General features: G+C 38.4%; 1 protein-coding gene across 1 annotated transcript in view; it reads right to left on the reverse strand.

Moving 5' to 3' along the window:
• Positions 1 to 15,016, reverse strand: part of LOC116780156 (cAMP-specific 3',5'-cyclic phosphodiesterase 4D-like) — a 105,334-nt gene that overhangs the window by 65,613 nt on the left and 24,705 nt on the right. The window contains exon 2 of the transcript XR_004354355.1: positions 12,617 to 12,748. The gene's annotated coding sequence lies outside the window, so the exon portion shown is untranslated. The remainder of the gene's footprint in view (positions 1 to 12,616; positions 12,749 to 15,016) is intronic.

A 15,016-nucleotide genomic window follows, 5' to 3' on the forward strand; every position in this document is an offset into this window, starting at 1 on the left:
CTGTTTTGGTTTGTTGTTGATGTTTTTCATTACTGATGCTGTGATGAATGAATTGTACCATATTTATTCTTTCAGTTTATGGATCACAGCTGGTTTTCAATGGGTTTTTTATCCAGAATAATATTCTGTCCCCAGCTCACTTATTTTGCTGTGGCTTCTCGATTACATCTCAACTCATTGATTCAACCTCAGAACAACACAGTGAAATTATTTTTTTTTAATTACTTTGCATTTACCATTTAGAGGGATTGTTCGCGAAGAAACAAAACCAGAGGAGAGGTTCAGTTTTCAATGGAATGACAAATAGAAACTAGAACAGTAGGAGGAATTATTATACATTGAGGAATAGAAAAAAAAGCATATAGTCAACTAAAAGAAAAATGAACAGACACAGTACTTGTGAACACTGGGGGGGCAGAAGGGGTCATAATTAGGGAACAAATATCCAATATATTTATTTCTTAATTTGCATTCCATGTTATCTTGACTATTCTGGTGAATGATGAATTTCATTGGACAGTAACTCAGCAAATGGTGTTATGGTCAGAACAAGCTAACAATCAAAACATGGCTTTCCCAGGGAATTACGCAAGTCACACTTCATTTACTGTGCAGAACACTTGAGATTGATTAACTTGCTATGACAATATAAAAGATTTAGAGGCTCCAGTCTCTACTTCTGTTGCTGCTAACTTATACAAGAGCATGGTGTTGTGGATTGTGTAATGTAAAAACCCCAAGTATGAAAGAAATAATAGGGTACATTGTTATTAGAAAACTAGAAAAGGGTAGGAATTCCATATCTTCCAAATGTCTTTTGCCAAGACTTTAGATAACTGTTAAGAATTCCATGTTATTAGCTATTGTAAAGTGCAAGGCAATAGTGATTAACTAATCTTGGTACACAAAGTAATTGAAATAAATTACAGAATTTTAATTGTTTTAGTTTATGCTCATCCACAGAGGAATCTCAAAGTGCTCACTTGTAGCTGAGTAGATCACATCTGTGGTCTGTTATTTAAACTACTTTAATTAAATCTTTATGCTCGTTGTAGGTTAAAAAAGGCTTTCCCCTGGAGTTGGAAAGTAGTTAACTGCAGGGGGTGGTGTTCTTGGTATTGAGCCAATCAGGCTGCCCCTGTGAAATTAGCATATTACAACAGACCAGAAAAGGAGATCTGGATATGTAGCTGGAAGGAGAGGCAGCCATGGCTTGAGACACCACATGTTAGAGATGAGGGGCCAGCGAGCCCTGCTGGGGGCCAAGGCCCCCAGCCCCCGGCCAGGACTACAGGAGAGCTGGTGTAGTGTTAAAACCGGACCAGATGCCGTGGCTGAAGGCTGGAGGAGTTTCTCCACTGTGAATGGGCAGCAGAAGACGCTGAGACGGCAGCAGAGGCAGCGCTGAGTGGAGAGCTGTGGCTGAAAGCCAAGAAGATAACCGGCAAGCAGCAAGCCAGGTTGAGAGACGCAGAGATGTCCAATGGAGGGAGAGAGAACTGGCAGCAGAGTAAAAAAAAGGTCAGCAAAGACTGTTTTGGGGTAAGACTGAATTACTGCCCCAAAACCCTGAGACCTCCTTAGAAAGGAGTGCTGGGCTTCCAAACTTTCAAATGCAGCAGCAGCTAGCAACAGAGAGAGAGGAGCTGAGAACTCGCAGCTTTCCTTTGAGCTGGATCAGGATGGTCAGATGAAGAAATGCAGGGGAAGTGACCTCCCCCACCACATTTGCAGCAGAGACGGAGCAAAGGAGCTCCGTTAGAATGCCTGGGGCAAAAACTGAACTGAGAGCCCCTAAACGTTCTGACGCGGGGGAACTTGACCCCCGAGGGAAGGGACTTTCACGGGATGTCTTGCACCCCATGATATGACCGTGGTAAGGTGAGTTTTTTCCCTGCTTTGCAGCTCACAGGAGAGACCTTTGGTTGGAGCCGAAGGGCCAAGAAGGGTGAGAGAAATACCCCTGCACTGTAATGAAGAGAGAGAGAGAGATTTTCCAGCTATGACAAATTGAAGATAAAGGAGAGACTGTGCTGCCCTGAAAGTGGAAAAGACTTTTTTCTTCTTTCCTTCTGGACATTTATGGAGAGAAGAAGGGATGATCTATGTAAATATATTGCTTTACTATAGGGGAAATAGTTAGGATTGTTGTATATACGTGTATTATAGTATTTATTGTGTTAGTATTAAACTTTGATATAGTTCCCCCATGTTAGTAGCTGTGTTATGTCTGAAGACCTCTCTCACACTGAAACAAATTGTGAGGAGTTTGGAAATTGGATTTTTGGGGAGTTCAAAGCATGACAATGCTGAAGTGCATATGAAGAGAAAGACACAATCCTGAAAATAGCAGATGCGTGAAAAATACCCACAGTTCTGATCAGACTTCCGATGCAGCGCTTGATTAAGGAAATGTAAATGATTAGATGGGACTGCATCACTACACAAGGTACTGTGCAACCAATGAAATCAGAGGACAGATTGGAAAATACAAAGTACTTTCAACAAAGGCATTTATGACAGCTGTTATAACCACATTCAGTAGTGGTTAAAATGTTCCAATTGTTTTTATATACTACTATTAATATGAATCTAGATGGTAACATAGTAATTTTTTATTCAATCGAGATAAAATGCAAAGAGAACATTAAAGACTGCTATTTTATATAATTCTATGTACTGAAATTTTCCAGTTTGAAGTGGTGCCAAAAGGCACAGGATGGAAAAGAGCTACGAGAGTAATTAAATAGATAATTGACAGATATTTTGTTGTCTCTTCTTTAGATCAGTTTAGTTTTGCTAAGTAAGTAAGATGCATTACCATTTGATGATGTAAGAGAGAGAAAAGTGATAGGTAACATGTAGAGTGAGACGTTGGAACACCAGTAAACACCAGTAAAACTGGAACACCAGTTGGAAAACCAGTAAAACGCAGCTTGGATAAAGGTCCCAGTACAGCTGTAACATCTCACTGATATTGTGGTGTGGTCACTCCCACACCTCCTCACTCAGGTCTTATTAGAAAACACATTCAATACAAAACATTATTTTTCAATGCTTTATCTCACATCATTTTCCAATGTAGTTTCTCTTTTTTCTTTCCTAAAACAACGCCCTCCAGGGACAGAGGAGCTGCCATTTCAAGAAATGAACATAGAAAGCCTAATTTGCTCTGTCAAGAGAGGATTGCTAAGTAAGAATATTTGCACTGAGATGATTGTTTTATTTTGAAAAGAGGGTAGCAAAACCCTTGAGACTTGATCTTTTACTGTCTAGATTTTGACATTGAGCTGGTTTCTGAGGAAAGAATAACAACAGAAAATTGTTTCTAGAGGAAATTTTGAAGGTATCAAGAAAAACTCTAGCCTTTTATTTCCCAAAGCAAAGCAACCAAAACAAGGACAGAAGTAGCTGCTTGCAGACATATAACAATCTGACTAAATTTTTCCTTATTGTCTATCTAAATTATATTCTGATAAAGAAAAGGTGAAGTCATTAGTAGCTGCCTCTAGGCAGGTTATCCTGAATTTTAAAAAAAAATTAAAAAAAAGGGGGGGGGGAATGAAACAGAAGCAGAGCAGTAAAAAAAAAAAATCAATCTGAAAACCAAAAATCAAATAGTTCTGAGATAAGAGTGCTAACCCAACAGTGAGTTGAGCCTCCTTTGTTTTTCCTGCTTAGGACTGACAAGGCAGAAGCAGTAATTCACAAACCCTGTTTTGGAGGTTTCAAAATAAAAAGCTATCTTTGGTAGGACTTACTGTTAGTAGAGTGGACTGGGACAATAGTAATTTGTTCTATGAAGAGACAAAAGGAGGAACTGGAAAATTTCTAGTTATTCTTCATATTTAAATCTGAAAATTACAAATAGCAGAAGTGGAATACAGAAGTACAAACTGCACAACTTTTTTTTCCTTTGACGTCTCTCTGTACACAGACGTGGAGCAAACACCTTGTATGCCTCATTTGGTCTTCTAGGAATCTTATTTAAGCTCTATCCCCAAATACTCAGCTGCAACTAACACAAAAATTCCATCAAAAAACTGGGAAACAGGTTTTTCCCCAAGATCCACTTTGAAAATCCAAACATTTACATGAACCCATTCCCAGTTCTGAAGGAAGCACTTTATGGAGACTTTTGCTGCACAGGCTTGGCTAGGGATAATACTACTTGTCTCTTTCTGTTAACTGTGTTCTCAAACTGTGTTGAGACATAGAATCATAGGATCAATGATCCTGTGATGATCAATGATCAATGATCCAATGAACTTCCCCAGGGCTTGGACATTTTCTTTCTTTTTTTTTTTTTTTAACTGGATTGTAGTACAAATTATTACAAGGCTAAAAAAGGACAAATCAAGAAAAGAAACAGATAAATTTTCCCAGTGATGAATTTCTTTCTGCAGTGCTGAAAGAAATAGGCAAGAATCTGAAGATTAACTACCTCTTTCACAGATAATACTAGGTTTCCCAGCCTCAAGCCACCAGAAGCAGCTGCCCAGGGGCTACAGATCATGCAGCTTCACTGTTCACAGGCTGGCAGGAAGAAAGTCTGCGGTGTTCCGCTTGAGATCTCATGTAAAGTAACCAAACACAAGTTACTCTGAATGCAGTGCACTCAGGGAAAGAAGCAATAATTTGTAGAAAAGCAAGTTCGATATTAGCTCTTTTCAGGAAATATACTTGAAATTTTTTTAATGTAACTGTGTATTAATTCAAGGCAAGCTGATCATTTCTTTCTTCATTGAGGACTTCCTAATGTACATACATAACATTTTCATTCTGTATTTCTAGGCTGTACATTTATGTGTACAAACAGGTATTCATACACAGGTAAAAGATATATGGCACATATCACAAGGAAAAACATGTATAACATATAAGAAAAACCTCTCATTTTGTACATACAGTCACAGCTGTTTCTGAAGCCATTGATAAAGAAACAAAATAGAAATTGTAAAACTCAAATAGCAAGAGCATGATCTAAAAACTGAAGGGCAACCTTAATTCTACAACTTACTGCTTACTAGCCGTGTAGTCCAAGACTCAGCTATTCAGTTCATCACACAACAACCAGTAAAGTATGAATTGGATACTTCCCCACTTTAGGAGAAACCCTCAAGGCCATACAGCAGGTGAAAATCGTCAAGGCAGCTGGGGTTGATGGAATTCCACCTGAAGTCTGGAAACATGGGGGCCTTGCACTCCATGCTAAATTTCATGAGTTTGTGGTGCGCTGTTGGGAACTAGGTGAACTCCCATCAGACCTTTATGATGCAGTCATCATCACTTTGTATAAGAAGAAAGGAATAAAATCAGAATGCTCAAACTACTGTGGTATTACTCTGCTCTCCATTGCTGGCAAAATCCTGGCAAGAATACTCTTGAACAGACTAATACCTGCTACAGCAGAAGGAATTCTACCTGAAAGCCAATGTGGTTTCAGAGCCAACAGGAGTACCACAGACACGGTATTTGTTCTCAGACAACTGCAAGAGAAGTGTAGGGAACAGAACAATGGCCTCTATGTAACCTTTGTTGACCTCACCAAGGCTTTCGATACCATGAGCAGAAAAGGTCTATGGCAGATTTTGGAACGTTTAGGTTGTCCCCCCAAGTTCCTTAAAATGATCATCTCACCCCATGAGGATCAGCGTGGCCAAGTCAGATATGGCAATGCACTTTCTGAGCCCTTTCTAATAACCAATGGTGTAAAACAAGGCTGTGTTCTCGCACCAACCCTATTCACAGTCTTTTTCAGCATGATGCTCCAAAGGGTCACGGTAGAACTCGATGATCAGTATGGTATCTACATTCGATATCATCCTGATGGAAGCTTCTTCAACCTACGGCAACTGAAGGCCCACACCAAGACCTTAAACCGCCTTGTCCGGGAGCTGCTTTATGTTGCTGAGCTCTTTGGGCTGGAAGTCAGCTTAAAGAAGACAGAAGTTCTCCGTCAACTGGCACCTCAGGAAGTCTTCCATCATCCCCATATCACCATTGGCGAATCAGAACTCAAATCAGTCCAGCAGTTTAATTGCCTAGGTAGCCTCATCTCTTCAGATGGTAAGACAACAGGTTAGCTAAGGCATATAGTGCTTTTGGAAAGCTTCATAAAAGAGTTTGGCAAAATAACACTTGAAGAAAAGTACAAGATCAGTGTTTACAGAGCCATAGTGCTGTCTACTCTCTTATATGGATCTGAATCATGGGTCATCTACCGTCACCACCTGCGACTCCTAGAACGCTTCCATCTACGCTGTCTCCGTACAATCCTAAACATCCACTGGTCAGACTACGTGACCAATACGTCTGTTCTAGAGCAAGCAGCAGTCACAAGTATGAGGCCATGTTGCTGAGAACACAGCTGCACTGGGCAGGGCACGTCTCAAGGATGAAGGACCACCACCTCCCTAAGATCCTGCTTTATGGTGAACTTGCCACTGGCTGCCACATGAGAGGAGCCCCAAAGAGAAGATACAAGGACTCCCTGAAACAACATCTCAGCCTTGGCCGTATTGATCAACATAACTGGTCTACTCTGGCCTCCAATCGGGAGGTCTGGAGACACACCATCTATAACGCTGCTGATGCCTTTGAGAAAGCACGGATCACTCTTCAGGAGAAAAGACAATGCAGAATGAATGGCGCCTTGCAGAATATACCACCTAAGGAGTCTTTCTGCTGTGCCTTTTGCAACCAGACATGCCTGTCTCGTATTGGCCTTTTTAGCCACCAGCCGCTTGTAACAATCGTGGGTAGAGCCTCCCCAAATCTTCGTTTGCAAACCTAGCCGTGACTGCTTTTATCAACCTACTCTAACTTTATTAGTACTCAACTGTTACTCGCCTTTTATTTCAAATTCTTCATGTCTTCTGTTGCTGTCAGTAGCCAAAGAACAGTAATCCTTGCACGTGATTGTCTATGTTTTTCCATAATAACTTGTATTTCCATTTCAACAAAAATATCTAGCAAATTGTTCTACCCTTACTACAGTATTTGTTCCTCTACAAACATTCTCCCTCTAACTGCTACATACCACTCTTTAGTACCCTACATCTGTCAGACTTCCAAGGTCCTGACATTTGCATATTTCTTTTAAAAATATTTAATATTTATATTGAAAAATACGTTGAGAACCTCATCACACTGGAAAACCAGTTTTTCCATCCATTGCACTCTGACAGATGCAGAGGTATTGACCATAACTTCCTGCAATTTAAAATGACAAGTGAGAGACAGATAGGAAAGAAATTTACATTAAAAAAGTAATTACATAATATGTCATTTCCCTCCATATATGGTGTGCATCAGTCACACAGTGATTGCAAACGGAAGAGACTGAAAGATGACTTTCGTGTTTAAAGAACAGAGAACAATGTGTAGAAACTCAGTCACAGACTAGAAATATACTGTAATAAGTGGGAAAGAAAAGTAAGGAGACCTTGTTAATCTTTAATACTGCTCTGCTTTAATTGCATTATCCAGCACTTTCATGCCTTTCCTCTACTCCTCCCTGGCCATCAGCTCTCTTCAGTGTGAACTCCAATGTGTAAAGTCCTGAACTTTGTTGTCTTTATTCCTAATTCATCTACTCCAGGACTCAGTTATCTATCCATTTTCCCCTTCCCTAACGTTTTCACATCTATTTAATTTAAGATTACACTCTCTGAGTCAAGCATATTTTCTCATAGAGTGGGATTTTCAGGGTCATTTAATTTTATTTTCACCACTGTAGTAAGTTATTGCAAAGGTGAAAGATAGCTTCCATCAAACAGCAATAACAAGAGGGCTAGAGCTGATTTCAGAGAACAAGAACTGCTTTGGGGTAATTATTCTCAGTAAAACATCTAAGTAGGTGTAATTCTGATACAAATGGCTGACACCTCCCAGTCGTCACCAGGAAAGAGGGCCTACTGTGCCTCTTCAAGACAACCTGAAAGCCAGCACTGGGTGGAAAGATTCAGAAGCATAAGTGTGATCTGTATTGCTAGGAAGATAAAAGCCCCAGGTAGACAATTATCCTTGCTGATGGGAAGAACTGGAATAGAGGATGACAATGACCAAATGTGCAAGAACTCTAAAAAGTAGAGACTCAGATATAATTCAAGGCTTTGCTACTGTAGCTGAGCTATAAAATTCTCTGTATGATCCACTCAAACCATCAAGAGAATTTTTCTGTTTATTTAATTGGACTAAATAAGCATTATTGGCCCACATTGCAGATTACTTTTTAAATCTTCATAATTGTGGATGACATTTGAGTTAGTTTAGGATTGTTACATCTGTTAACACATAGGTGGGTGTGTTTTCATGTTCCAGAATGGTTCAGTTATGTCACAAAATCCTAAGTACTGCCCAAGCCTTAGATAAGGAGGTAAGACTTGCTTCAAAAAGGCTGCAAGTTAATTAAGAAGGTACACAGAAGCTGAACCAGGAGATGAGTCAAGAGAAAAAAGAGAGATTTATGAAAAAAGCATGTGTATTAATGTCAGAAATATCAGAGACAGAAGGAAGGAAATATGGACAACAGACTTTAAGGCCTGATCAGCATGGCTGGAAACATTAGTCAGAACATCCATGAAAGACTGGAGAGGGTGGAAGACAGAAATGAAGAAATCCAAAATGAGTGGGAGGAAAGGAACTTGTGCAATTCCTTGTCAGAAATAAACCATTATAATCCTGCTATAGGACCCTTTCTCACTCTCCAAAAATAATCTCACAACTAAAAGGGGATTATCAAACGTACACAGGTGAATACTGTAAGTTAATACAAAAAACCTAATTCATTAGAGTCCAAGTCCAGCTCTTCTTTCTCAGACTGGACTCTCACCATAGACATTGATTACTAACCCCTGTAGAAGGAAATGTTAGAAAATATGTGGGAAGGGTGAGAGTTGCTCCAGGCATTACTTACTCTCTCTTCAGTCATTCTCTGTGTATCAGCTGCTGCTTTACGTAAGGAAACATGCTGCTTAAAATTTCCATTCTGTCAGTCAACAGCAGCAACTGACATTAAAGGAAAAATAACACCACTGCATGGGTTCAATCTGCCCTTCGACAATGCCCCACCTTTGCCTTTTCTCTCTCTTGTTTCCTTTGCAAAGACTGTATTACAGGTGGAGCAGTGGAAGAAGGCAAAGAATATGTAATTTAATTGCTTCCCATTAATTCGGAATGGTTAGTCCAAGCAATCTTCCTCTAAGTATCCACGTATCAGATAACAAATGGACCTAACCACTGACGATGAGAGAAAAATCAATTTATTTGTAAATAATGCAAATTTATTATGAAAAATGCTTCTGGAACAGTGCAAGCTTCTCCCATTTCTGTTGACAAATTGGATACTTAGAACTATTGACCTAAAGCAAGGATTACTGTCTGACAGAAATGCACTGTGACAAAAAAGGGCCTGGAGCTGAACAAAAAGTTCCTTCACACTCTTACCGGGGAACTACATCACTCTACTTTTTTTTTTTATCCTGTTGCTAAATAGCTATTCTACCTGGTGAGCAGAGGAGTGTATTGCATTTGACTGGGGTAGACAGGATGACATTCTCTCTCCCTCACTATTTGCTTACAGGAAGAGTGGCAGACAAAAAGCTCTTGGCTCATGTCTTCTTTATGACTCATAATCAAAGCAGAAATGAGCATCGGAATAAAGGAAGTCTTTAACTTCCTCTTCATTCACCCACACCATAAGCAAAGGTTATGACAATCCAGCCTTAAGAACTCTGCATGAAAACGTAGTGAGTCAGCTGTTTTCAAATAGCTCTTGCTTCCCTTGCACTTCATCTCTATGGGTACTCCCTGTCTGTTTTGCATTCATATGATTTGCCTACCATACATAGGTATGCAACTCCACAGGTTACCAAAAGAAGAATGAATAGCAATACAATGCAAACCAGATGGAGAGAATGTAGAACTACCAGGTTTAGGCATATTTTCTGTCTGAGGACATGAAGTTCAAGCAGTGGAATAAAAGTCTACTGGAAAAAGTACAACAATAAATATTAAAATATTAACAACATATTTTTAATTACAACATCACTTGCAATTATTTTAACAGTATTAGAGATATTATATTGTCAGAAAAAATGGAAATGTTAATGTCTTTTCTATCTGTAGTTTCTGTTATGCTACACTGTTAAACTAAGATTCAGCTATTCACAATGCACAATTTCTATATTTGGTGAAAATACCTAATGATTACACATATCTGCAAGTTCATCTTCTATATTAGGTAAATTGTGCTCACTGATGTCTGAAACCACTGAACCAAAATTTTGATAGCCATGCTTCCTAGAAACACAAAAACCTCTTCAAAAGCTCTGTGACAACATCCCCTGAAATAAAAATGAAAGCTGATACTTTCTTTTAAGATTATTCAGTTCAAATGATGACACTTCGACTTATTCATGAGGTGTTCTTTGGATGAAATGACTGGTCTGGCAGACCATGGATACCATTGGCAATGAAAATTCAAATTGACAGGCACGTAGAGCGATGGAAGATTTGATGTGTGATATGAAATCTTTGGCTATACTCAACAAGTCTAATGAGACTTTTCCAAAGTCACTTTTCAAATAGTTTCATTCTCCCCCTACAAGCAGTAATCAAAGAATTATTTAAACAGCATGACACCACATGGTTTAAAATAATTCCCCCAGGATTACATATTTTGCAATTTCAAAACAACAAACAAACAAACAAACAGTAGGAACTATTTTATGCACCCAGTTTAAAGAAAAATAGATGCAAGTAATTATCATAAAGTTGACATATGCTAGGATTTAACACTAAAATAAGGAAGTTTATTTTGAATGTTAAAATATCTCATTCAGGGTCTGAAATGTTCGATGTGTTTACTAAGCTTTTAGAATTTAAATTCAGAAAATATTTTCTTGAATGCTTTATTAATACAAGACCCTTTGAATTAATACAGATTAATATAATTGATAAAAATTTATTCAGTTAACTTAGACTGCAACAATAGTGATCTTTCCTCCAAATTTGATCAAATCCCATTAGATCAACAAATATTAAAATTTTATATATGCTTTGAGGTCTTTTAAAAATTTTATGGATGGCCTCATGCGTTCTTTAATTCCCGGCATGTCAGACAATAGCAACAGTGAAGCTTTATTAAGCGGTCCGAATATGTATCTTCAGTTTGTTGAGACATATCAGGTTGTTCATTTATTCACATATCAAACCATATTACCATGATGAATTTAGCATACTTTTGTCCCTTCCCTTTCCCCCTGCAGCTGTACATATACATGCTGATAGCACATGCGGTAAAATCATAAGGAAAAAAAAGTCATCTACAGAGAGAGATCTCTTTTTTAAAAAGAAATTCTTAAGAATAAACCAAAGAAAGTAACTGCTCCCAATAGTTAGGAGCTCAAGCAAGTACAGCCTGCACATTTGGGAAGCTTTACATTGCACTTGGTCAGAGATGTCTGAACTGCCACTCCCGCACCTGAGAGAACAGGGAGGAATTTGAGCAGTTCTGAATAAAGTCAAATGAGATGAACCTCTTAGTCCAACAACCAAGCCTATTGGACTAAAAAACTGAGGCAGCAAAGGGCAGAAGGAAGCAGACACACCCGGACATTAGCAAAAAAGCAGAAACAGCAGTCCCAATTTCATTACAGGATAAAGTGAAAGATACTCTTCAGAAAATAGAAAAACTGGATACAGAGTGACTTGGAATATTTCTCAAGAAAATTCTGTTTACATACGAGCTGGGAGCCTCTCACAAAACAAGGAACTATAACTTTATCCTCTGTCCTTGTAGATGCAGTGACCTTATAGATGCACATTAGAACTTTTCTTTCCTATTACCACTTCAATGACGTTTCCTTGTCTATTAGGAGAAAAGCCATACTCAGCAGTTTAAACATAGCATTAGCATATAGAAAGAAACATTTACTTCTTGTCTGTACCTGTAAGACAGAGTCATTCATATATAATACCACACATTAACATGTTACATGAGCATCTGGAAGATAGCAACATCCAAGCCTCTCTGTTTCAGTAGTACTGTTGGATACAGAGGCATACATACATAGGACAAAAAACCACAGCAAAGACCAGAAAACTAACAAAATTAAGCCTTATCCAAATCTACGCATGTATAATTAGCTCATTTTCTCATTGATCTCTTGGAACATTTCAGAGTCAAAATTTCAATAATGTGTTACGAAATCAGATTCAGTCCCCGGCACCAACACGAATGCAGTGGCATAAATTTACAACTGAGTACATTATAGCTATTATATAAGCTTACCTTTCTAGGAATCCTCCAGAAAATACTAATTTTTAAAACTTTTCATAAAACACACTGCAAAAATGAACGTCTCAATTTAAAAAAAGATCACTCCAAACCATACTACTATCCAATAATGTTATTTCCATGTGTCCAAGTCACACACATACATATTTATTTAGGCTACAGATGCAAGAATAGGGTACAACTAACAAGTATTTTATCATAGTTTCTATCCTTCTCAGAAAAGTGGCATTTGAAAGGCTAATACAACACAAAAGTAGTATGGAAGAACAGTGATAATAAAAAACATAAGCAAGAAAAAGAAAACATACTTACACTTCTGCTCTTCCCACGTAGGAATTACAGGTATTCTTGCTCATGTTGACTCTACAAACAAAATCAGGAGTGTTTTACGAGTTTCAAAGGAGAGTTTTTATCCCTGGTTCAGCCAACTAATCAGCTGAGATACTGAAAGGAAATTAATTTATATCATTAGCATGAAGGCCTTTCAAGTTGTACAACATTCAGGTGTAAGACACTTCATGAGTTTATAAAAGCTGCAAACATTCTAAGATCCACTAGAGCAGATGTTACTCTAAACCACACAGCAAGCATACTCATGAAAGTAATGTTTTTCTGTCAATAACAAATGCATACTAACTCAAAACCATTACAAAGATTACAGGCTTCTGAGGCAGAGCTTTTGCCACAGTTAACAAGATATTGGCAGTATTGCTTGTAATAATGAAATAACCTCATTGAATCTTTTTATCCAGTTTCTCAATTTGAGGGAATCTGTTAACTTATATGCTATTCAGACCAGGATATATAATTAGGGAAAGAAGATTAGCTATGGTAATTTTCAAATCCAGGTTCCTAAGGATGTTTAAACCAGTAGTGGGATACTTTCATATAGTTGTCAGAGTTCGACAAACTGGTTTTTGTATTATGACACTAACTAAGGGAAACTCTCTAGCTATGATGATGGCATGGCATTGCACCTTTTTGAAAAGCACCATTCATCAGCTTCTGGCTAAGTGCATAGACAAAACCATGGAAGAGTAAAGGGAAATTCATATGCTCTGAAATCAGCAGCTTCAAGATTTTTGTTCTCATTGAGCCAGGTAGTCTCTGCACGCATTTTTTTCCTTATCTCTGTCAGCCAAAGATGAGGTAAAGTGCAATTTCTAACCAACAAAGATGCTATAGTAAAATCGCCTAATACAGAATCAATCACATCAGCAAAATTACAGATGTGGTTTATTTCCTTCATGGGTAGGCAGATCACCTGATGCAACTCACATGGATACAAAAGGTAAGACATCATCCACACTTGCATGGCCTTACTAGCATAACAAACTGGTTTTAAATTACTAAGTTTTTTGAGAATCTCAAGCCCACCTCTGCCAAAAAGGAAAATTAATCCTTAAATCTCAGTACAATATTAAGAACCATGTACATGTACAGGTGTAGTTTCCTACCTCTACAGGAGAAATAATGACCTGGGACAAATGTAACAGTCTAGTTTCCTTCCTAAGAAAACCACACATATCACTGCATGAGCAACTCTTTAGCACATTACTTGATTTTTCTATTTGTTTTGTAAAACATGGTACTTCTTTCAGATAAAAAAATAAATATGTATTTATACTTATGTATTTAATTATTTATAAGCAACATTCAGTAATAGAGAAATCAAATCCAAATGTTGAGGAAGCCGCTAATTTTTTCCTATTTAGATATCATATAAAAAAATATTATTCTTGTTAGTTTTACAGCAAACGAATAGAGGAACTAATTTGCAAATAGAGCTGCAAGGACTATGCCTCCTTATGGTCTTGCTAGATTTCTTTCAGGGTAGCTATGTCAGTCTCTGCCCCAGTGAGATGGAGATGTGATTGTTTCCTCCCTATTGATTGGCTTCACCACCTACTCAATAGTTATTTACAAGGTAAAACAAATTCTGGCACTGACCTTGTACCATTACCACCATCTGTGCCCATGGGTACATAGCTGGGCCTAGCCTGAGAGCTCCTGTGGCTAGTCCTGTCAGGTTTATGTACAGCTTCACATTGTAATTGACAATATGCATCAGCCAGTGCAAATTACTCTTGTATTGGTGGCCCGCACAAACAATTTGACTTGTGAGATGAAGCGGCCATCAGAAACATCACAGATGAAGCCTGGTGGAAGGGGAGACTGATTTGAGTAGAGTGGAGTTCACTGACTCAGAGACTGTTGGTTTGTTGCCCTTCCACACAGAATGAAAGTCTGGCCAGATGCCCACAAGTCTCCAGGAAGTTACCATCAACCTACATTCAATGAAAGCAATGACTGGGGAGGGAGAGGAATCTTCAGCTCCAAGAGCCATAGTTCAACTTCCTTTATTGCCATCAACACCTACCCTGACTACCAGTATAGATTTGCCAGCCCAGGGTACACCAGGTTGTGGACACCAATGACAGAAATACATCATATCCATGCTTTGAGAACTAGATAGGAAAAGTGTTGGGACTAACAGAATGTCTGAAGGGATGCATGGGAAGAGAAAGATCTTATTCCAGCATTCTCTGGAATCCACTGAAAAAAAGCAAAACCAATGTACGTATTGTTTTTGCATGGAAAAAAGTCTTGTGTGAAAAATCTAAGAATCACAAAAGTAAATTTGGGAGTACACAGGGAATGAGTAGTGGAGATTGCATTGAAAAAAACCCTACACGAACCTATTCAATTTCT

Source organism: Chiroxiphia lanceolata, chromosome Z (genome assembly GCF_009829145.1).
Source record: "Chiroxiphia lanceolata isolate bChiLan1 chromosome Z, bChiLan1.pri, whole genome shotgun sequence".
In the NCBI taxonomy this organism is placed as follows: domain Eukaryota; kingdom Metazoa; phylum Chordata; class Aves; order Passeriformes; family Pipridae; genus Chiroxiphia; species Chiroxiphia lanceolata.